Source organism: Onychostoma macrolepis, chromosome 21, assembly GCF_012432095.1.
Source record: "Onychostoma macrolepis isolate SWU-2019 chromosome 21, ASM1243209v1, whole genome shotgun sequence".
NCBI classification, from domain to species: domain Eukaryota; kingdom Metazoa; phylum Chordata; class Actinopteri; order Cypriniformes; family Cyprinidae; genus Onychostoma; species Onychostoma macrolepis.
In genome coordinates this window covers 23,956,469-23,981,807 of record NC_081175.1, presented here as the reverse complement: position 1 = coordinate 23,981,807, position 25,339 = coordinate 23,956,469, and the positions used below count along the sequence as shown (strand labels likewise).

The 25,339-nt window shown below is 35.0% G+C and overlaps 1 long non-coding RNA gene across 1 annotated transcript; it reads right to left on the bottom strand.

The window, feature by feature from the left end:
- Positions 1-10,461: 10,461 nt before the first annotated feature.
- Positions 10,462-24,938, bottom strand: LOC131529220 (uncharacterized). The gene is made up of 3 exons (XR_009268025.1): positions 24,822-24,938; positions 12,313-12,392; positions 10,462-11,446 (listed from the first exon to the last, which is right to left on the bottom strand). It is a non-coding gene; the product is annotated as an uncharacterized LOC131529220 (long non-coding RNA).
- Positions 24,939-25,339: the final 401 nt, after the last annotated feature.

Here is a 25,339-nt window from a genome sequence, read left to right as displayed (position 1 = left end):
GTTATGCTATTACAAAAAAAAAAAAAAAGTGTTATAGCAACTAGTTAGATTTGCACAAGGGCAGTTTACCAACCCTGTAAATAAAGTGAAGAGGTTGCACAAAGCCAGCCATCAGGTAAAATGTAAGACTTAGTGAATCCAGTCCTGGGAAAGTTGGTACTGATAGAAGATATCGCAATGACATAAACATACTCGGAACATAAACAGTTACTAAAGTCAGAGTAGTTATGAGAATTAAATAAAATGCTCTTCTCTTCATGTGGTTTTGCTTCTCTCTCTCTCTCCCTCTCTCTCCTGGTCTGGGTTGCTTCAGAGCTCTGAGAACAGCCAGACAGCAGAACAGGCTTATGGAGAGGAAGACTGAGAACTGTGACAGGTAAAAGTATGTAAAATGATGCTTAAAACAGGGGTTTATAAATCGCAGACAAAATACAGAGGATACAAGATTGGCTATCCAGGTAACAATGGAACATGCAACTTTGTATTGCACAGGTTTGAACTTCAGAAAGGTTACAGGATGAACCACTGCCAGGTAACGCTCAACACAGATCAGACACTGAAAGAAACGACCGGTGATGACAATTCCTGATAAAAACATCACAATTTCCCAGAGCTTTGGAAATTCATTGGCAAGCGTAGATATCAGTGAGCGCAGACAGAACACAATCTCGCAAACAGAGGCATTCAGTATTAAGATTTCAGATGCAATTCCTCTTCCAGCTCCTCTGGCAATAAGCCAGAGAATATAGGAGTGTAAAGGAAGACCAAACAGGAAGTTAATAGTATAAACTGCAAGATCATGGGTTGGAATTTTATATGCAGGCTCTTTGGTTATGTTACACTCCCAATTTGTGAAAAGTGTTGCAGTGTCGTTCGATGTGTTCATCATGCGACTGTCTTTGATTTATCCTGCACAAAAAAAAAAAAAAAACAAGACAAAAAAAAAAACATAAAATTGGACTTTACAGTCTCACCAATCTCCACTTAAGCTTATGTTTAGGTTAAAAATGTGATTAGAAATTGTAGGTTACCTGAATAATAAATGGCAAATCTTTCCACCGCCACAACATAAACTTCAAGCTTGATCTCATAAGGTGAACAGTACAACTTACACTCACAAATCTACAATGCTGGATTTATTATTTGTTGCTTACACAACTAAATGCAAATATTATAAATCACAGAGCAGCCAGGTGAAAATACCATGTGATACTTAAAAGAATAGATCATAGGAGTGTATAAAACTATTGGACTGAGATTGGAAAAGCTCATTTGACTCATTTGATGTATTATGTATGCATCTGTAACACTGTGTCAATGTATACTGATTTTCACTGTAAAATATACTTTTTAAATTGCAAAGTATTCACAAATATTTTTTAAACACTACAATAATCCATAAATAATCCACACAACTCCAGTGAGTTAATGTTTTATCAGGTGAAAAGCTGTGTGTTTGTAAGAAACAAATCCATCATTAAGAAATGTTAATTTTATACTGTTGCTTCTGGCCAAAATATGAGTCCATAATCCATAAAAATGCTGTCTCTAGTGAAAAAGTCCATCCCCTGTTGTGGTCACATCAAAATCAACAAAGCTTGATCTGTGCACATTTCTCACCTGATTCAGACAAGGCAACGTTTTCACTGGAGGATGCAATATTATGGATAGTTTGAAGTTAAAAACATCTAGATGATGGATTTCTTACAAACACACAGCTTTTTTGCTTCATAAGACAAACAATTGATATTGACTGGAGATGTGTGGATTACTTGTGAATTATTGTGATGTCTTTATCGGCTGTTTGGACTCTCATTCTGACGGCACCCATTCACTGCAGAGAAATCCAATGGTGAGGAAATTATGTAATGCTAAATTTCTTCAAATCTGTTCTGATGAAGAAACAAACTCATCTACAACTTGGATAGCCTGAGGGTGACTAAGGTGCTACCTTACAAAACCACTTTTACTTAATCAAACACCTAATGTAGATTATATTGTGTTTTAGAATTTAAAGGGTTAGTTCACCCAAAAATGAAAATTGGCCCATGTTTTACTCGCCCTCAGACCAGTCTCCTATTGGCTTATATTGAAATCCTCCAACATTTTTATTTACAAATCCTCATTTTGTGCTTCTAATTCGTTACCGGCATTTTGTTGGTTCTCTCTCCGTCGCGCTTCCCCGTACGTCACGAATCTCCGGTGCTTATGCTACACATATGTCTTACGTCATCTGCCGGAATGGCTTCCGCCTACCAGTTAGCAGAAGTGAAAGAAAGGTGTTTTTAACATTTTAAATATGGATATTTTTCTTACAAAAACGCATTGAGTTGCTACAGGAGGCCTTTATTCACCTGCACATCCTGATTTTTCTGAGTTAGATGTGTTCCTAGGTCAACACACTGTATTTTGTTGACCCTGGAACAACATTTTAATCCAAAAATTTTGTCTTGACCATATCCCTAAACCTACACCTAAACCTAACCTTAACCATGAGTAATCCCTAAAATCAGATGAAATTATAGATGAATGACACTGATGTACAAGCACCAAATACTGATTGTAAACCTAAACTTCACAAAACCTATAAACTGGTTCATCAAATCTGATTGGTTAATTGCAATGTTGTTCAAGGGTCAACAAAGATGTTGATCCAGGAACATGTCACACTTGGTAAAACCAGGTTCTGCTTAGTCACCCCCTGGAGCTGTGTGAGGCATGTTTTATTATGGATGAATGCGCTTTATTTGACTACTTTTGGACTGTTGAACAAAAACACCCACCTACTGCCATTCTAATGCGTGGAAGAGCAAGGATAATTTTTAATATAACTACGATTGGATTCGTTTGAAAGACGAAAGTCATATACACCTAGGATGCCTGGAGGGTGAGTAAAGCATGGACTATTTTGTTTTTTTTATTTTTGGGTGAACTAACCCTTTAATAAATCCAGTTTATTTACAGATGTTACCACACACTCTCAGAAATAAAGGTACAAAAGCTGTCACTGGGGCGGTACCTTTTCAAAAGGTACATATTTGTACCTAAAGGGTCCATTTTGGTACTTTAAAAGTACATATTAGTACTTAAAGTTTACATATTTGAACCTAATGGGTACACAAGTGTACCTTTTGAAAAGGTACCACCCCGGTGACAGCTTTTCAACCTTTATTTCTGAGAGTGCATGAAATATGTTTAGGTTATTTGACAAAATATGTCTCTAAATATGGGAAACCACAAAAAGCTCTTTGCAATAAGATGACCAATAAATTAATCACATCAACGATGTTGACACTTACATTTGTTTATTTAAGAAGCATTATATAGAGAATGCTTAGCTCATTCAACAAGCAATAATATATGCACTTTAGCTATCAACTAAATTGACAAAATGAACATAAATGTACACCAAAGTATTACAAGGACTATGGAGCTTTACAAAAAGGTAGTTTTCCAGCCCTGTTGAGGTAAAGGAGGGGTTGGACCAAACCACCCAGCAAAAAACACATCTGACCAATAGACCAGAGTTCTGCAATATGCTTCTGTGTCAGAATATAGCTGAGCCCAGTCAACAAATACGCAGCGTATATGAGAAGCATTGCCATTATGATCTTTACAATGATATTAAATGCTCGTCTCTTCATGTGGTTTTCCTCCTCTCTCTTTCTCTCTCCTGGTCCTGACTGCTTCAGAACTCTGAGAACAGCCACACAGCAGAAAACATGATAGAAAAACTGAGCAGAGCCTGACACAAGTACCACCACATGAACATATACATCTGAAACTGAATGACAGCTAAACTTTTAAACACACAGGACATTACAGTGATTATCCATGCTGCAGTGCAGCAGATCACTCTATATCTGAGAGGTTTGCACTTCAGAAAGGTTACAGGATGAACCACTGCCAGGTAACACTCAACACAGATCAGACACTGAAACAGAGGACGACCAGTGGTGGGAAAGCCTGACAGAAATCCATCAACAAACCAGCTTTCTTGAAAAGCTCTGTTCACTAGACACAAAAACGACTGCAGACAGAGGACAACCTCACAAACAGACAGATTGAGGCTGAAGAGCTCTGATATAACTCCATTTCCAGCTCCTGTGACGATCAGCCAGATCACATAAGTGTTTTCAGGAAGCACAACAAGGAGGCTGAAGATCCATCCGTAAGTTTGAAAATCCAAGTACGATGTGGTGTTGTTTGTGAAGTTTCTGTTCGACATAGATAAAATATCCATTTTCTTTCTCACTGTCTTGTTACCTGACATCCAAAATAATGTTGGTCAACAAAATGTATTTTAAAATAAAAACAGTAACAGGTGCAGTAGGCTATGTTGCATTTAAAAGGGACAAGAATTTCTGAGTCAACAGATCTGTAATTGGGAAATATTTGAATGTCCACATACTGAATCAATAATCAGTGTGTGTGCAAAAACATTAAAATGTAATTTCAGGATTTTGCCATTTTTAATTAAAAAAAATTAAAAATAATAATAATAATTCAAAGTATAGTGATAAACTACAATAATATATATTATACTTGTACCTTTGGCAGCACAGTAAGAATTAGATAATTCCAAAGATTGACTTTAGGTTAAAAATAAATAAATAAAAGGAGTTTAAGTTTTGATGGTCAATGGATCTGAATCTTGCAGTGATTAAAGTTCAGTTCCTGCATTACCACAAATGAAAGCCAAAGTGTTAACAGGACTATAGAGCTCTGCAAAAAGGTAGTTTATCAGCCCTGTGTAGGTAAAGGAGCGGTTGAACTAAACCACCCAGCAAAAAACACACCTGACCAATAGACCAGAGTGTTAAAATAAACCCATGTGCTAAAACATAGCTGAGTGCTGTGAACAAATATGAAGCATGTATGAGGAGCATTGCCATTATAATCGTTACAATGGTATTAAACGCTCGTCTCTTCATGTGGTTTTCCTCCTCTCTCTTTCTCTCTCCTGGTCCTGACTGCTTCAGAACTCTGAGAACAGCCACACAACAGAATAATTTAATAGACAAAGTCACCAGGGCCTGACATAAACAATAACATGTGAATGGATACATTTGAAATTCAGTTAAAGCAAAAGTGGAAAACACACAAGACAAAAGAATAATTATCCAAGCCACAGCAGAGCAGATCACTCTATATCTGAGAGGTTTGAACTTCAGGAAGGTTACAGGATGAACCACTGCCAGGTAACGCTCAACACACATCAGACACTGAAACAGAGGACGACCAGTGATGGAAAATCCTAATAGAAATCCCACAATAAACAAGAGATCTGGAAAAGCTCTGCTCACTAGAGACAAAAAAGACTGCAGACAAAAGACAATCTCACAAACAGACAGATTGAGGCTGAAGAACTCTGCTGCAACTCCATTTCCAGCTCCTGTGACGATCAGCCAGATCACATAAGTGTTTTCCGGAAGCGCAACAAGTAGGCTGAAGATCCATCCGGGAGTGTTAAAGTCCAAGAATAACACACTGTTGCTCGTTAAATTATTGTTGTTTGATGTGAAGAAAATATCCATGTTTTTTTCTCACTCTCTTGCTCTTGTTTCAGCTGACTTCCAAAAAAAAAAAAAGAATGTCTAGTTAAGTACATTTTCCCATTATATATATATATATACATATATTAAATTGTTACCTGAATAATGAATTTTGAATCATTTCAAACTTGAAGCTCTGTATTGTGAGGTGATCAGTGCAGCTCATGCCAGAATCTACAATGCAGGATTTATTAGTTGTTGCAGACACAACTATATGCAAATATTATGAATTATAGAACAGCAGGTTTAAATAGCATATGACACATTTGAGTCATATACATCACTGAATTGTATTATGTTAGCATTATATAAATATATGTCTTAGTAAATATTGCTGTGAATATAGAATGCTACATACAATTTATTATGATTATTGTTTATTACTTTTATATTATTTATTTATCTTCATTTTTGCAGAATTGGTGTACCGAATTTGCATTAAAAGTCTCACATTATCTTCATGTGTGTTATTTCGAAGCATAAAATAGTTTCCATGCAGGTGCATTTTCATTCATTTGTATTTGCATGTCATTAATTTTCTGTTGACATTCTTTTAGTTCATCCATTTCTTTGTAAAGAATGAGACCTGAGATGTCCATCTGGCCACTGGGATATTCATTCTTATATATACAGTCAAACTTATGTCATTCTTTGCAGCTGTTCATTCTGGTGAGCATCAACACTAGCTATTTAAGATCAACTGGGAAAGCAGATCATTAGTTTAAGGTAAAATGTTTTTTATTTTTATTTAATGATTACAAATGTCTAAATCATCTGGGTCTACAAACACAAAATTATCTTGCAGTATTTTAACTTAGATTTACGTTTTGTATCTAATGCATGATTCTATATTTGTATCTACATTTTTTTTATGTTTATACAGTTTTTAATGAACTATGTACATTTTAACGTACATCAGTTATTTGTCAAACATAACAACACACTATAATGCTAACATATTTTTGTGTGTTTTTTTGTATCAGTCAAGGAGAGAGAGAGAGATAAAAAATGGATGTTTTTAATATGTCAGAAAGCAACATCAACAAGACTGAGTCACTCGATTTTCAAATTCCTGGATCTATCCTCAGTCTCATTGTTGCACTTCCTGGAAACCTTTATATGATCTCGCTCATCATCACAGGAGCTGGAAATGGAGTTGCAGCAGAGTTCTTCAGCCTCAATCTGTCTGTTTGTGAGATTTTGCTCTGTCTTCAGTCTCTTTTGTTTCTATTGAGCAGAGCTTTTCCAAGTCTCTTGCAGGTTGTGGGATACTTATTAGGCATTCCCATCACTGGTCGTCCTCTGTTTCAGTGTCTGATCTGTGTTGAGTGCTACCTGGCTGTAGTTCATCCTGTAATCTTTCTGAAGTTCAAACCTCTCAGATATAAAGTGATCTGCTGCACTGCCGCATGGATAATGATTGCTATTGCTAATGTGCTTATCACTGTTAATGCAACTGTGTTTCAGATGTATTCGTTCATGTGTGTTTGCCTGTGTCAGGCTCTGCTCACTTTGTCCGTGAAATTATTCTGCTGTGTGGCTGTTCTCAGAGCTCTGAAGCAGTCAGGACCAGGAGAGAGGAGGAACAAAGACAAAGCAAAGGAAAACCACATGAAGAGAAGAGCATTTAATTTCATTGTAATGATTATCATGGCAATGCTTTTCATATATGCTGCGTATTTGGTAACAGGCCTCATTTATGTTCTGACACATCAGTTTATTTTAATGCTCTGGATTGCTGGTCAGGTCTGTTTTGTGCTGGGTGGTTTGGTTCAGCCTCTTCTTTATCTTTACAGGACTGGAAAACTACCTTTTTGTAAAGCTCCATAGTCCTGTTAACACTTTATTCTGTTTACCTCACCTGTATTCTGTTACCACATCTCAAGACATTGTTCAGATATTTTATTTCAAGACATTTGTCCAGTTTTTGGCCTTAAACACTAGTGTGTGTATTGTTTGGCAAGAGTGTGTGTCTGTTCAGAATGTAGGCTATACGTGCAGAGAGTGGGAGAAAGAAAGAAGGTATTCCATACATAATTATTGGGGGGAAAAAATGAAAATTGTTTAACATTTTTGTCCTATTGTCTGTCAAATGTGTTTGCTTGGTCAGTGTCAATTGTGGGTTTTGGCTGTTTTGCTGCTGTAGGCTGTAAGGACCTTTTGAAATAACTGAAAGAATTTGGCAAAGTGATACAGTATGGAACTGTAGTGTGATTTTTAAGTGTTTAAAGTGTTTAAAGATTAATGTGAAAATTTATGGGAGAAGAATATTAAAATTTACTAACGTTTGCGCTTGTTAAATTACTTGTATTAGTGCCATTATTTAACGCCCCAAAAAAGTCTTAAAGCAGGCGGTAATTTGCACTGCGCTTGGTATATTGCGCTGGTCATTATGGAAATTAGCTGTTGCATCTGTTTTCTTTAATTTGCACGTTGTCAGTAAATCAGCTTAAAAAAATTCCACTCCCATTGGCACTGTTTTGGAATTGAGCTCTCGCGCTAATTTTCCCTATGTGTTTTTGTGAAGGAATGTAATTTACTGTTTATTTTCAATAAAACATTACTCTTACACATTTCTGTGGTTTCACTTATTCATAGAAACAATACTAAAGTATATTTCTGTGTCAACAGAAATTCTTAATTTGCATGTAGGCTACTTTAACAATATTTTGTTTGGTAACATGAAATAAACTTCATACAAATCATCTAAATTAACTGTTCTTATTTATGTAAAAAATAAATAAATAAATAAATGACTGAACCATTCTGACATCATTAAGTTATGCACATGAAAATAATTATACCATTAAGATCAGGCTGGACTAGTTTGTTAGCCCTTAAATGGTTCACTTTAAATATATTGGTAGATAGATGTAGTTCAATAGCAATAAAAATGTATTTTTGTAACCATGTCAATTAGGGAAAAAATTGTAAAATCGAATTAAAATTTCTTGCACATAAACCTAATGACTTTAATGTAAAAAGTAATTATGGATTTTGCAGAGATGTAGGTAAAGATTATTGGAGTATGTTTTGCAAGAAAAGGCTATTTTACTCTTTCTACTTCAATGTGCTACTTGTAATTTCGCTGTAATTATTTGTGAGTATTATAGTAGTATTATCTGAGTATTTTCTTTTATACGTTTTCAAGTAAATCATATAACACTTTTTTTTTTCTTTTGTTAGTTAAACATCTGGGAACATCTATTATTTACAGTGAAGCCAGATGTTTTACTCTCATGGCATACTGCCATGTTGTTTTAAAACCTGAATTCCGGAAATGTTGGAACGTCTTTTAAATTTGAATAAAATTAAAACTAAAAGACTTTCAAATCACATGAGCCAATATTTTATTCACAATAGATCATAGAGAATATAACAAATGTTTAAACTGAGAAATGTTACACTTTTATCCACTAAATGAGCTCATTTCAAATTTGATGCCTGCTACAGGTCTCAAAAAAGTTGGCACGGGGGCAACAAAAGGGCTGAAAAAGCAAGACATTTTGAAAAGATTCAGCTGGGAGAACATCTAGCAACTAATTAAGTTAATTGACATCATGTCTGTAACATGATTAGCTATAAAAAGGATGTCTTGGAGAGTCTCTCAGAAGTAAAGATGGGCAGAGGCTCTCCAATCTGTGAAAGAGTGCATAAAAAGATTTTGGAATACTTTAAAAACAACATTCCTCAATGTCAAATTGCAAAGGCTTTGTAAATCTCATCATCTACAGTGCTTAACATCATCAAAAGGTTCAGAGAAACTAGAGAAATCTCTGTGCGTAAGGGACAAGGCCGAAGACCTTTGTAAGATGCCCGTGGCCTTCGGGCCCTCAGACAATACTGCATCACTCATCGGCATGATTCTGTTATTGACATTACTAAATGGGCCCAGGAATACTTCCAGAAACCACTGTCGGTAAACACAATCCACCATGCCAGATGCCAACTAAAGCTCTATCATGCAAAAAGGAAGCCATATGTGAACATGGTCCAGAAGTGCCGTCATGTCCTGTGGGCCAAGGCTCATTTAAAATGGACTGTTTCAAAGTGGAAAAGATGGTCAGATGAGTCACAGACGCTGTGTCCTCCGGGCTAAAGAGGAGGGAGACCTTCCAGCGTGTTATCAGCGTTCAGTTCAAAAGCCAGCATCTCTGATGGTATTGGGGTGCATAAGTGCATACGGTATGGGCAGCTTGCATGTTTTGGAAGGCACTATGAATGCTGAAAGGTATACAACATATGCTCCCCTCCAGATGACGTCTATTTCAGTGAAGACCTTGTGTATTTCAGCAGGACAATGCAAAACCACATACTGCAGCTATTACAACAGCATGGCTTCATAGTAGAAGAGTACAGGTGCTGAATTGGCCTGCCTGCAGTCCAGATCTTTTACCTATAGAGAACATTCGGCGCATCATTAAATGAAAAATACGTCAAAGATGATCACAAAGTCTTCAGCAGCTGGAAACCTGTATCAGGCAAGAATGGGACCAAATTCCAACACCAAAACTCCAGAAACTCATAACCTCGATGCCCAAACGTCTTCAAACTGTTTTGAAAAGAAGATGCTACACCATGGTAAACAGGCCACGTCCCAACTATTTTGAGATATGTAGCAGGCATCAAATTTGAAATGAGCTCATTTTGTGCATAAAATTGTAGAATTTCTCAGTTTAAACATTGCTATCTATGTTCTATTGTGAATAAAATATTGGCTCATGTGATTTGAAATTCTTTTAGTTTTCATTTTATTCCAATTTAAAAAAATGTCCCAACATTTCCAGAATTTGGGTTGTAATATAAAGTATGTATTAATTAATTAATTCATTCATTCATTTATATATAAAACCAATAAAGAGCAAATGAAGATCCCCCACAATGAGTTTTATTGTGGTTTATTTACACAAGAAGCAAATGAAGCAGCTAAACATGTTAGTATATTCTCTCATTGAGCAAAACATGACACCACTTTTAACAATCTAAAAAAGTGATGTACATGTATAGACAAAAACCAAAGTGACTATGGGGATTTACAAAAGGATAGTTTTCCAGTCCTATATAAATAAAGGAGAGGCTGAACCAAACCACCCAGTACAAAACACACGTGACCAGCAGTCCAGAGCATTGAAATAAACTGATGTGTCAGAACTAAAATGAGTGCTGCCACCAAATACGCAGCATATGTGACTACCGTTGCCATTAAAATCAGTACAATGATTTGAAATGCTCTTCTCTTTATGATATTTTCCTTTGTTTTATCTCTTCCTTTCGCACCTGGTCCTGACTGTTTCAGAGCTCTGAGAACAGCCAAACAGCAGAATAATTTCACAGACAAAGCGAGTAGAGACAGACACAAGGAAATGCACATGAATGAATAAAATTGATTTGGAATTACATTACCACTGACAAACACACAGTCTATAACAATCATGAGCCAGCCAGCAGTGGAGCAGATCACTTTATATCTGAGAGCTTTGAACTTCAGAAAGGTGAATGGATGAATCACTGCCATGTAGCAATCAACACAGATCAGACACTGAAACAGAGGACGACCAGTCATGGAAACACCTGCCAGAAACTGCACATAAATATAGATACCTGGAAAAGTGCTGCTTAGCAGAGATAAAAAAGACTGTAGACAGAGAAACATCTCACAAACACACAGATTGAGACTGAAGAACTCTGATGCAACTCCATTTCCAGCTCCTGTGACGATCAGCCAGATCACATAACAGTTTTCAGGAAGCACAACAATGAGGTTGAGGATCCCTCCGGTGGTGTTAAAATCGAAGGGTGACTCTGTATTGCTTGTGTTATTTGTTGTGATGTTCCTGGAAGAATGCTGTTTTGACATGGTAGAAATATCCATTCTCTCTCTTTTTACCTGACTTCCAAAATAAACAAACACAACAGAATATGTCAGTAAATCTTATAGTATGATATTCATATTAGACAAATCACAGACAAAAATTGGTGTGGGATTTACTTTGAAACAATTTTCATTCAGAAATTGCTAGAAAAATTTATTACAGAAATGGTAAGCAACACATTTTATTACATGTGAAATTTCAAAGTAGAAAAAAATACAGTATTTTCTTGTAAAACCTACTCCAATTTTTTTTTACAGTATAATAATATTAATGTACATAGTTCTTTAAAATAAAAGAATGTTACATATATTAAGTGTAAGTTTATTAGCTATTTCAGTAATTGAGTAAATGCCTTGCACCAGTTAAATAATCTTCATTGACTTAATTTCTTAACACTTAATTTCTAGCGATTATCGCCGATTTGATTGCACAGATACTATTTAAACTAAACTGAGCTAGACAATGACATCTCTGAATTCAATAATGAAATGCCTAAATGAAAATTGAGTGTTTAATCTTATCATTATACATTACTGACACTCTATCCTCCAATTTGATACTGTTAAGTGCTTTGACACAATCTGTATTGTAAAAGCGCTATATAAATAAAGGTGACTTGACTTGACTTGACTTCAAAGCTTGATAGATCTGCCACAGAGCTTATATAGTTCATCATGAAGTAATATTTAATATAAAGTGGCAACCACAGGTGTAGTTCATCTCATTACTATATTCCACTAACATATTACAACAAGAAAGTTTCTGAATACATTTCTCAGTCAAGACTAAGGCATGACCAAGACCAAGTCTCAGTACTGTCCTGAGTTTGTATTTTAGAAAATGGCATATATAATTAGTAAACAATTTAAAGAAGACCTGTTTACCTTAAAGCAATGATCTGTTTTCAGTCAGTCCTTGTGGCTTGATGCTCTCGATACAGCGTTGATGTCACCAGACTAAACACCTGCAAAGAATGACATAAGTTTGACTGTATATTTTAAATAAGATGAATAGAGAAATTATAACCGGCGATGTGATATTCCAGTGGCCAGATGGACACCACAGGTCTCATATGAAAAGGATGAACTAAAGGAATGTCCTCAGTAAATTAACGACATTCAAATACAGATAAATGAAAATGCACCTGGTACAAATGGAAACTATTTTATGTACAAAAATAACACTCATAAAGACTACATGATATTTAATCACTGCGTATACAGTAAAAGGTGATTATATGAAAGGTCTTTGAAGATATAGACAAATTTAGAATTTTTACAAACTAATAATTTAAACCAATTAACATTTTAAAGTAACTGATTAACATAAATGAATTAGTCTTCAATCAACTTGTCTTCAATCAATCTCATGCTGTTCCAAACCTGTATGAATTTTGAAAACAACAACAACAACAATAAAAACTGTTTTGAAGGATGCTGGTAACCAAACACTTGATGTTAGCCATCGACTTCCACGGTATTTTAAGTATAGTACGTCAATGGCTACCAGCAAGTGTTTGATTACCAACATTATTCAAAATATCTTCTTTTTTATTCAACAGATACTACTAAAGGTTTGGAACAAATTTAGGGTGAATTGTCCCTTTAACCTGTGTCCTGTCTTTGTGGTACTTTAAGATATTTACAGTTTTTTTTTTTTTTTTTACTTTTTTTTTTATCATTATCATTTAAAAATATTGCTAACAACTTCCATGCATCTACAGAGATGATTTGCATGGAAAAATTGTGGATTTCATTTAAATGGCATGTGAATCTCCGAGACTTAGTTTTGAACATGCAAATAAAATCAAGATATGATCCCTCTCGATTACATATACAGGCAAATTGGTTTAAAACAAAACAGCATTATGAAGCATAGCTGAATTCAGTGAAAACCTTATTTTATTTTTACATAAAAAGCTAATATGAAACCTGCATTGATGTGGGTACTGTCAGTTGTTGCTTCTGTATGAATGACACGAAAGGTTATTATCATTGGGTTATTGAGAAACATGATGCATGACTATCATTTGGCCAATGGTGCGCATTACTGATAAACCTTATTCCATTATTTATTCTATGAAGCATATGATGACTTGACAAATGGGTTGTGATGTGCCGTCCGCTATGCTAAGGTACTTTAAACAATCACAGTCCTTTGAAAATGTTTTTTTTTTTTTTGGAGTAACTAAAAGTAGCATAGCTATCGTTGTAGTATAGTAAGATGAACTGTTTTACAAATTGCAGCATGTCTTAGAATGAGAGCTCAAAGTACCGTATAGCCTACCATACATAACATTTCTTAATATCGAATGTCTGACGTGTGAATTGATCCATTTGGATAATTAATTTCCAAGAATTATTTGTGCTTTTCTAATAGTGGGGAGGGGGTGGGCTTTTCTGTTATTTATTTTTATGTATTTATTTTGGATAAATCAGTCTGCTTAATGTGGATCGAGTGAGTGAGTCATGACATCTGCCTCAAATCAAACTGCAACACGGAGTGCGCGATCATCACATCCTCTTTCCTGCTAATTATACCACAAAATGAACATGGTTGAACGTCAGAAGGTATGTTGAAAGAACTTAGTAAAATGTGTCATTGTTCATATAATTGCTCAATTAGCATTGCAAACATGGAAATACGTTAATAAAACAGCTTGTAAACTATATGTCATGTGACATTAAATTTACCTCAAATTTAGTTCGCTAGAAAAAAGAACTTTAGAGCATATCGCTAAAATCGTAAATACGTGTATATTGTTAAATATATGCACTATGCATTATACAATGTACAGTTTTACTTAACATGTTATTCATTTCAGAATTGTTTCAATGTATAAGTATGTTTGAATAAGTCTCCTAATTCTGTCAATAAAAATGCATAAAATGTGTTTCTGGGTTCAACGGCACAAAATGATGAAGCATGTGAAATATATTTAAATAAAAATAGCTGTTCATGAATGTTTTATCACATTTTTATTATTTGTATTTTTATATTTACATGTATTTTATTCATAGTTTACATTAAGCCTATTGCTGGATCCCAATCAGAGCAGTATCAAACACAAACAATTGTGGAAGATAAATGTTTTGCGTAATCTTAATAACTTGTAGAATAGCTATAATAACTATTTTTCTGAAATGTAGACTGAGTCTAGTTTAGCTATACATTATGACTAGGGAGTAGCTGGACTTTTCTGTTATTTATTTTTATGTATTTATTTTGGATAAATCAGTCTGCTTAATGTGGATCGAGTGAGTGAGTCATGACATCTGCCTCAAATCAAACTGCAACACGGAGTGCGCGATCATCACATCCTCTTTCCTGCTAATTATACCACAAAATGAACATGGTTGAACGTCAGAAGGTATGTTGAAAGAACTTAGTAAAATGTGTCATTGTTCATATAATTGCTCAATTAGCATTGCAAACATGGAAATACGTTAATAAAACAGCTTGTAAACTATATGTCATGTGACATTAAATTTACCTCAAATTTAGTTCGCTAGAAAAAGAACTTTAGAGCATATCGCTAAAATCGTAAATACGTGTATATTGTTAAATATATGCACTATGCATTATACAATGTACAGTTTTACTTAACATGTTATTCATTTCAGAATTGTTTCAATGTATAAGTATGTTTGAATAAGTCTCCTAATTCTGTCAATAAAATGCATAAAATGTGTTTCTGGGTTCAACGGCACAAAATGATGAAGCATGTGAAATATATTTAAATAAAAATAGCTGTTCATGAATGTTTTATCACATTTTTATTATTTGTATTTTTATATTTACATGTATTTTATTCATAGTTTACATTAAGCCTATTGCTGGATCCCAATCAGAGCAGTATCAAACACAAACAATTGTGGAAGATAAATGTTTTGCGTAATCTTAATAACTTGTAGAATAGCTATAATAACTATTTTTCTGAAATGTAGACTGAGTCTAGTTTAGCTATACATTATGACTAGGGAGTAGCTGGACTAGTTTCACAGAAATTGTTCAACAACTGTATACAAATACTTCTTGCAGTCTGTTACATCACTCACAGCTCAAAAACACATGACTGAACTAATTGTTCCCATAACTTTAAAATTGTACACAGCTTGAATTATTATAAAACTAGGATCATTTACATTTGGTGAAGGGCAGTTTTCCTAACCGATGGAGAAAGAGAAGAGGCTGCACCAAACCACCCAATGAAAAGCTAATACGTGAGATAGTTAAGACTATTCCAGAATCGTGAACTGAACTCATGAAAAGGAGCACTGAAATTATATTGGGAGCATATATGATAATCATGGTCCCAGTAATTATTAGAATGACATTAAACGCTTTTCTCTTCATGTGGTTTTCCTCCTCTCTGCCTCTCACTCTCTCTCCTGGTCCTGACTGCTTCAGAGCTCTGAGAACAGCCAAACAGCAGAACATCTGAATGGAGAGGTAAAGGATGAGCCATGACACTATAAAAACAAATACCAACCCAATGAGTAAAAAACACACAAGCAAAATAAGGACCCAACAGGAAGCAAAAATTGAAGTCCAGACAGAAACAGTGCAGTTCACTCTATATCTGAGAGGTTTGTACTTCAGAACAACATGATCTCACAGAATTCCGTGTAATGTTCACGGATTTAGTTAACCTCCGAATCTGTGGTGGCATCACGGAATTGCCGAAAATTCCGTGATGAGCTCACAGAAAAAATTCCGTGATGGGCTCACAGAAGTGATACCAATGTAAGTCAGTGACAGGCATCAGCCGTGCTCCACGCATGGAAACCCTTAGCATCAATATGCCGATGCGATACTGGGGAATTTATCGTCATCATTATTGTTCAGAACCGGGTAGGTTTAGGGTAGGGGTGGGGTCAGGTACTCCAGTGAAAGTATAACTGCATCGGAGTCACTCTTTTTACGTGGTCCGATGCAGCGCTGGTGTTGAACCAGTGAATCCGTGCATGGACCACGGCTGATGCCTTCTGTGAGCCCATCACGGAATTTTCGGCGATTCCGTGATGCCACCACAGATTCGGAGGTTAATTAAGTCCGTGAACATTACACGGAATTCTGTGAGATCAGGTTGTTCAGAAAGGTCACAGGATGAACCACTGCCAGGTAACGCTCAACACAGATCAGACTCTGAAACAGAGGACGACCAGTGGAGGCGAGTCCTTGTCCAGAAAAAAATAAGCAGGGTAAGTATTATAAATGAGTTGGTGAAAACTGTGAAGACAGAGTTTAAACAGAGGAGGATCTCACAGACCGCGAGACTGAGACTGAAGAGCTCTGCTGCAAGTCCGTTCCCTGTTCCTGTTACTATAAGCCAAATCACATAGGAGTTGGTAGGAACACCCAACAGAACAGCGATGTTATATACGGTTACCATCGGTTCAAAACCCATTTCTGGCCTGGTATCATTGAAAAAGAAGTGATCAGAAGAGTTTGACCCAGCAGCGGTGAAGATCTCACTGGAGATGTTCATCTCTTTACTGTGTGCAGTCAAAAAACACAACTGTGATCTATGAATGAGATACAAGTGTTAGTCCAACAGAACATTATGGGACTGTGATTAAAACTACTCTAAAAATTTAAATTTGCAAGAGACACATGTTCAGATTCAGCTTATTGCACTTTTAGAAGTAAAGGTTTACTAAAATGTTTACTAAATGAAAAAGTAAACATTTTGACCTATATCCAAAAATACACTGCATCAATGTCAAATGTCAAACAAACAGTATAAATCAGCCTTTTTACCGGAGCCCTGAATGCAAATACATTTAGTGACATCATATTTGATGATGAAAAAGTGTTTATTTTAAGAGTGTTACCTACACAAGGTGAGGCAGGGGTATTAAAGAAACAATGCAGGAGTTAATCTGTATACACTAGTCAGTAATGTGTAATGGTTTATCAGGGATTATCTTTAGTGAAACAGGGAATTCTATATGGATTAGGCACATTTTGTAAAACAAATAACCAGCCACGCTGTCTCCATGGTGGATAAGCATAGATTTGTTTATTGTGAATATGAATAGATAAACTAAATATGTGATAGGTCCAATCAAAATACAATATGCAAATAAATACAAAATGGAAGACACTAAATGTGCCAATACCATTATCATTGTTGGTTGCATTCTACACATTCTATCAAAGTACAGTGAGTCTGCTTTAATATTTCTTAAAATAAGGATTATCTGGAAACATATTGACTAATATCGAAAAAAGGATAGGTATATAGCCAAAATATTCTATATTTTTGATATTGTGTATTTGTAAATGTATACCAAAGAAATTGGCATTTAAGCAGTTTTCACTTAGAATTTGCTTGTAAATGTCACAATTAATTACAAAGAAACAGCAAGTAACACACTGAATTAAATACTTTTCATTTATATATTTTTATATATTTATATATATATTTTTAAATATGTGCAGTTTTCTTTTGTTTGTCATGAATATAAAAAATACAACATGATACAAAGGAACAGTCTTTTACATCACTCATAGTTCATAATTTCTGCCATAACTTACAAAAAAAAAAAAAATGCACATCATAGAAAGAAGAGAGATTATTAAGCAATGAAAGACCATTTGTTACTAGTAGAAGTAAAATTATTGCATTTGCCACTTAACAAAGGGTAGTTTCCCTACACGGTGAAGAAAGAGAAAAGGCAGCATTAAACCAGCCAAACCAAAACAAGCATAACTAATACACGCAATCACCTCTGAAACGTCTGATGAACTCAAAGAAAACAGAAGTGAAATAATATATGGAACATATATAACAACCATGGTCACAGTAATGATTCGAATGATGATAAACGCTCTTTGCTTCATGTGGTTTTCTTCCTCTTTCTCTCTCCCTCTCTCTCCTGGTCCGGACTGCTTCAGAGCTCTGAGAACAGCCACAAGACAAAACAACTGGATGGAGAGGAAGAGGATGAGCTGTGTCAATACGAAACCTATAGAAATATACTTTACGTGGGTCGTCGAAATTGTAGTAGCCAGACCATAGCCAGACAAACTTGCCACCCAGACAATAACAGAGCAGATCACTCTATATCTGAGAGGTTTGGACTTCAGAAAGGTTACAGGATGAATCACTGCCAGGTAACGCTCAACACAGATCAGACACTGAAACAGAGGACGACCAGTGGTGGCTATTCCTTGAAAGAAATTCACTGCATTTGAGAGATCTGAAAAAGTATAGCGGAGAAGTTCGAAGAAAGAGTGTAGACTGTAGATCATCTCAGAGATGGAGAGGTTGAGACTGAATAACTCTGCTGCAAGTCCATTCCCTGTTCCTGTTACTATAAGCCAAGTCACATAAGAGTTGGTAGGAAAACCCAACAGAACGTTTGCAACACATATTATTGAATATAAAAACCAATGTTTAAATCCAGGGCCTGTAGTGTCATTTGAGGAACTGGAAGAGTTTGATCCAATAGTGGTGGCGATCTCAATGGAGATGTTCATCTCTTTTCACTGCATACATAAATAAAAGTGGGATACAAATGTAACTCATGTTAGATGTCTGCTAGAAACTTAAAACCATTCACACACTTTTGCTGTGCAACACTCTATGCAACTTTATCTCAAAATAAACATTCAAATTGCACATGAATAATTAAATGAAAAAGCCTTTATCAGAATGCCATCACAATTCAAATATAGGTTAACCCAATGCAAACCTAAATATGGCAATGGATTCTTGCATAACAGTATGACTATGAAATACAATGGAAACTGTTTTGTGAATAATAAATAAAACAAATAAAAATACAATGCCAGCTTTTTATTTCTGTCAAACAAGAAAAAGAAGCAACGATATTCAGTTCATTACCTTAGTCCTGTGGTCTATAATGATTCATGTGATTTAAAATAAACTCTCTCTCTCTCTCTCTCTCTCTATATATATATATATGCATGTATAAAAAATTAAATACATTAAAATAATAAATAAATATGAAGGAGTTATTCACCAGCTGGCTTCTCAGTTAATGTGTCACATAAAGACATAACTTGCACAACTTTACCTGGGTGGGCTCTGAAACTCTGATATGCAAATGTGTTACATGACATCATATTTGGACAGACTGTGTTCTCTTATTTACAGAATAATAATAATAAAATAGTCTAAATAAGTATTTTCATCTCTACAAACACTAATGGCAGATTTGATTTCTTGGGAATCCCACAGTTTAATAATGTAAATGTGTACCATAAGTCAATTATGTCTAATGCATGTAAATATTTCCTTCATTGTCAGTTGTGAAAACAATAGGAGCGCTGTCATAAGAATCACTGCGCACCCCAAAATAACAACCACCTGCTTTCAATAACCTTCAATCCGTACAAACTGACTCATTCAAAATACTGAAAACAGATACTCAGAACGCATGGGTTTACATCAAAAACAACATAAATCAACAATTAAGCTACTAAATCGACTTAGATATGAATCAATTTGGACATGTTTTTTCATGTCTACTGCAGCTTTTAAACAAATAAGCCTTTAAAACATTATTAATGTCACAAACAGCAGTTTCAATGAGTAAGCAACTAGTGCAGATGTTTATTATGAAACCCTCTGCAGTCTCAGGTATTATCACATGTTTGAATGACATAAACACAGAAATGTGTTTAACCACCATAGGCTGTTTTTATATAATAAAATGCTTAATATTGTATTGTTTATATTATAAATAGTTACATTCTGAATATTTGTGTCACACTCCCAAACACAACCTTTGCAAAATTGGCAATTAGTCAAAAGATGGCGGCACCAAAGCTGCATTCTAACCTTAAACTAAACACTAACAATAGCAACTTAACCTTCATAAATCAATTTAAAATGATGACCACTGGCCCTTAGATGTATAGGTGCTTAATTACTACACTGTAAAAAAAATAAAAATAAGTTGAGAAAACTCAAAAATCTGCTGAAGCTGGTTGCCTCAAAATTTTAAGTTGGCTCAACTTTTCTTTTTTTTTTTTTCCTTTTTTTACAGTGCATCAGAAACAAGCAAAACATGTTACATAAAAAACACAGTGCTTAAGAGCAGATCTTGCAAACAATTGACATCTCTCTCTCTCTCTATATATATATATATATAATGTTCAGCATTATAATTATCATGTAATTATCTCAACACATGACAAAATAAGTGAAAAATCTCATATTATGTAAATGATAAATTTCACAAAGGTCATTCAGGATCATCTGAATAACAAAAAAGCAACAAGACTAGTTGTCAAATACATCCCACCACACCCCAAATAACCATCTGCTTTCAATAGCTACATAATCACAAACAAACTCATTCAAAATACTGAAAAGAGATACTCTTGTCACTTTGAAGTCTGGATTAGATAAAAAACAACATCAGCGTCATGACAGTCAAGCTAAAACAACAGATATATATGATTTACATTGCAGCACATTGCATGAAGACAAATATATGATCTCATTAATTTTTCCATATTTTTACACTAATTTTAGGGCTGACTACAATCATAAAAATCAACCTTCAACCTTCGTTACATGAAAAACGAAGTTGTTGCATGAATAAAAAAAAAGAAAGAAAAAAAAAGTAGGATCTCATTGCACAGTCAAACTTTTGAAAACAAAATAGTGCAACAAACTTTAAGGTAGTAACAAAATGAGCACTGTGAAATATATCATGCATTTTAAACATATACAACCCTAGACACCTAATAACATTTTTGAAAGCAACATTACATTAGAAAGGCTATATCAGGTGAATGGTAGAACAAGAATTACAGTGTTTACAATGAACACACTTATTCACATTTGATGAAGGGTAGTTTCCCAACCCGGTAGAGAAAGAGAAGAGGCTGCACTAAACTAGTCAAAGTGAAAAAAACATAACTAATAGACAAGAGTTTGTTAGTATTATTTGCTGAAATCCATTGTGGAGCTGCAAAAATAATATAAGGAGCATATAAGATAATCAAAATCACATTAGTTATTAGAATGAGGTAAAACGCTCTCCTTTTCATATGGTTTTCCTCTTCTTTCTCCCTCCCTCTCTCTCCTGGTCCTGACTGCTTCAGAGCTTTGAGAACAGCCAAACAGCAGAACAATTGAAAGGAGAGGAAGAGGAAGAATTGTGCAAAGAAAAAAGCAAAGTACAAATTATAGAGGAACAACAAAGTCATAATATTGAACCCACAGGAAAGAAACCCTGCCACCCAGACAATAACAGAGCAGATCAGTCTGTATCGGAGAGGTTTGAATTTCAGAAAGGTTACAGGATGAACCACTGCCAGGTAACGCTCAACACAGATCAGACACTGAAACAGAGGACGACCAGTGATGGCGAGTCCATCTAAAAACTCCTCAGCTATCCAGAGAGTTTCATATTTATAAATGAGAAGAGCTAAGACAGATTCCATACATATGAGGAGCTCACAGACAGCGAGATTGAGACTGAAGAACTCTGCTGCAAGTCCATTCCCTGTTCCTCTCACTATAAGCCAAATCACATAGGAGTTGATAGGAAAACCCAACAGAATGGCATTAATATCTATCAAGGAGGTCATTTTAAAACCAACTTCCACTTCAGTGCTATTGAGATCAGAAGATTTTGACCCATTAGTGGCGAAGATCTCACTGGAGATGTTCATTACTTCACTGTTTTCAGTCAAAAAACAGAACTGTGATCTATGAATGAGATACAAAGTCTTAGTAAACCAGAACATTCTGGGTCTGTACATAGTAAATGAGATCTAAACTACGTTAAATAACACACATTAGTAAATGAGAACAGTTTGGTAGTCACATGTTCAAAATGTTATTCTAATTAACACAAAATGTGTTTAATTATTTTGCTCAAACAAGCAACAATCAACTCTTTACCTCCTCGCGGCTGATACAGCAATTCATGCAATTAAAAAAAAAAAAGAAAAAAAAAGTTAAGTAAATAATTATTAGAAAGAGTTATATCTATAGTCACTATAGCTGGACTGTCTGACTTGCAAGCTGATGTGCTAAGAGGATGCAGCTTGCATTTTTTTATATAGGAAGAGTCCTGAAACCAATACATGCAAATAAATTAGGTGACACCTTATTTGGTTTGTAAGAATTTTATGCACAAGGCAATAAAGCTGTGAAATATGTCTTTAACCCTCTGATTGTGTTCGGGTCAAATTGACCCGGAGAAGATTTGCTTTTTCCCGAACATACAAGTTAACGTTATCGTATTGGACTCAAACTTACTGACTTTGTTCACACAGGGTATAAGTACTTCTCAGAATTAGTTTTTTATTAATATCTCAATATAAATGTATTAATATTAAATATCTCATTATGCTATATTATCATCAAATATTGGATTCATTCTTTTTGTCAACTTGTTTTCTTTCATTTAGGACTGGTTTTGTGTTTCTATTTGCATCTGATTAATGGTTGGCCTCATTTATGTGAAAGTAGGCACCTCATTTTTTGAGTGAAAAAAAGTATTTTTTATGAATAATTTTCACAATATGAGATAAATTATGAAAATGTGCACTGTTTATCACACTACTGTGCTTTAATGTTTAATCAGGAAGTTCTCTTTTAAATGCTTTTATTTTGCACAAAATTGCACAAAGTCACACTCGTCAAAAATGGCCGGCCATTGAAAGTGAATGGGGAAGATCACAAAAACAGCACCAGTACTCTGTGAGAACATGAAAACCTCAAAACCTATTGTCATAATGTTTTGTCTAGAATATGTGATGAAAGAAAATATTCTTTTGAAGTCAATACAGGCTAAAGACGAGGCAGTTTGACCGTGTCTGTCTGTGTGTGTGTCTCTGTTAGAGCATATTGCATGCAGTTCAGGGTAGGATGAAATGGGTGTAATACTCAATAGTTTATATGCATGGATGTATGTGTGTGTGTGATAGCGTGAGTATACATGCATCCACACATGCACAGGTCCAAGGATTTTATGTATGCAAGCACAATATGCTCCTAAACACTAGTTGTTCTCTTACTTTCATTCCTCCCCATTCACTGTCAATTGCCGGCCAATTTTGACAAGTGTGACTTTGTGCAATTTTGTACAAAATTAAAGCATTTAAAAGTAAGCTTCCTGATTAAACAAAGCACACTAGTGTGAGAAACAGTAAACATTTTCATCATTTTATATCTCATATTGAAAATTATCCATAAAAAAAATGATTTTTTTCACTCAAAAAAATGAGGTGCCTACTTTCGTATAAATGAGGCCTACTTTTAGATAAATGAGACCTACGATTAATCAGATGCAAATAGAAAAACAAAACCAGTCCCAAATTAAAGAAGACAAGTTGACAAAAAGATTGCATTCAATATTTGGTGATACTATAGCATAATGAGAGATTTATAAGCAATTGTTTGGAGTCCGGCCATTTTTGTGTAACAGAAATCTGAACACAGAGGGTTAAACAACAGTACCAATATCTGCATAGAACATAAGTTAAAACTTCAACATTGAAAGAAAGACCATTTTTACAAAAGTCATTCAGAATCAGATGAGTGGCATGAAAACAAAATGACAAGATATCACAAAAATGTCCTCACGCCCTCATAAAGCCATCTACTTTAAATGGTCACACAATTACAAATGAATTCATAGAAAACACTGACAACTGATACTGCGCTCATGGATTCTCTAAAACAACATCAGCTACAAAGAAAACCAAACTAACAACAGACATGATTTACCATGCAACACTTCAAGTAAAAATAATATGACTTATTTTAAAGGCACAAATCCTATGTATGATGCAAAACCTATATGCACTTTTTAAATATAATCTAACTTAAGAGTAACCTACAGTACTATGAAAAGGAGCTGGTTTTGAACGTCATATATCAGCATAACGTTACGGAATCTTAACATTCTTACTAACTGATTGATGCAACTGTCTATTTTAAGCATGAATTAATTGCACAATACTTTTACTGAATGTTTTCCCCATATTATAAACACTTTTAGAATTCCTCAAAGGGGTCATTTCCTTGAATTACATTTCTGTCAGCATTAACTCCCCCTCATGTCTTTCCAAACCTGCATGACATTTTCTTCTACAGAACTGAAAAGATATTTTGAAGAACATTTTGGTCCAAACGCCACCGGCCCTTACTGAGTTTTATTGTACAGACAAACAAAAAATTGAGGTTGTTTAAAATATATTTGATAATGAACACGTTGGTATTTCATGAATTTTTAGATGCACATACTGCATGTTTTTCTTAACTTTTGAGAACTAACTATTATCTAACATGAACTGACATGTATCCTTATCTGTCCTCTCCTACCTCAGTGTCACGTGGCTATTGGACAGCACACAACGCAAGAGTAGAAATAAATAAAGATAGTCCTTTAACCTCTTCTTCTAGCACACCCACTTTTGGCCTGACAGTGGAAACGTGGCTATTGACACTGTTCAGTGGCATCCTATGACCCCTTTAATAAATCCACAGGCAGGAGAAACACAAATCAACTTCAATACCAGAAATGAGGAGCTAGGGCAAAAAATAGGGCTTAAATACTAGAAAAGGTAATTAGGGAGAACTGAAACAGGTGTGGTGGAGCTAATTAATCAAAAACCATTGAAACTAATGAGGAACTAAATCAGGAGACAGAAACACAGGGAAATCTAAACCAAGACAGAACATATCTGTGACACACAGGCCACACGAATCCAGAGCTTTCCCTATCCAATCTTTTTTTCAAGAAATATCTGCATACCCACGAAACCATGAAACCGACTCAAAATGATGTAGTAGGCCTATTCATGCCAGACCAGTATGTGGCACTGTAATTCTGCCACAGAGATACACTAAAAATGGAGAAGACGACTTGGAGCATGTGCATAAACCTTGCATGCTGTATACAAAAGTTG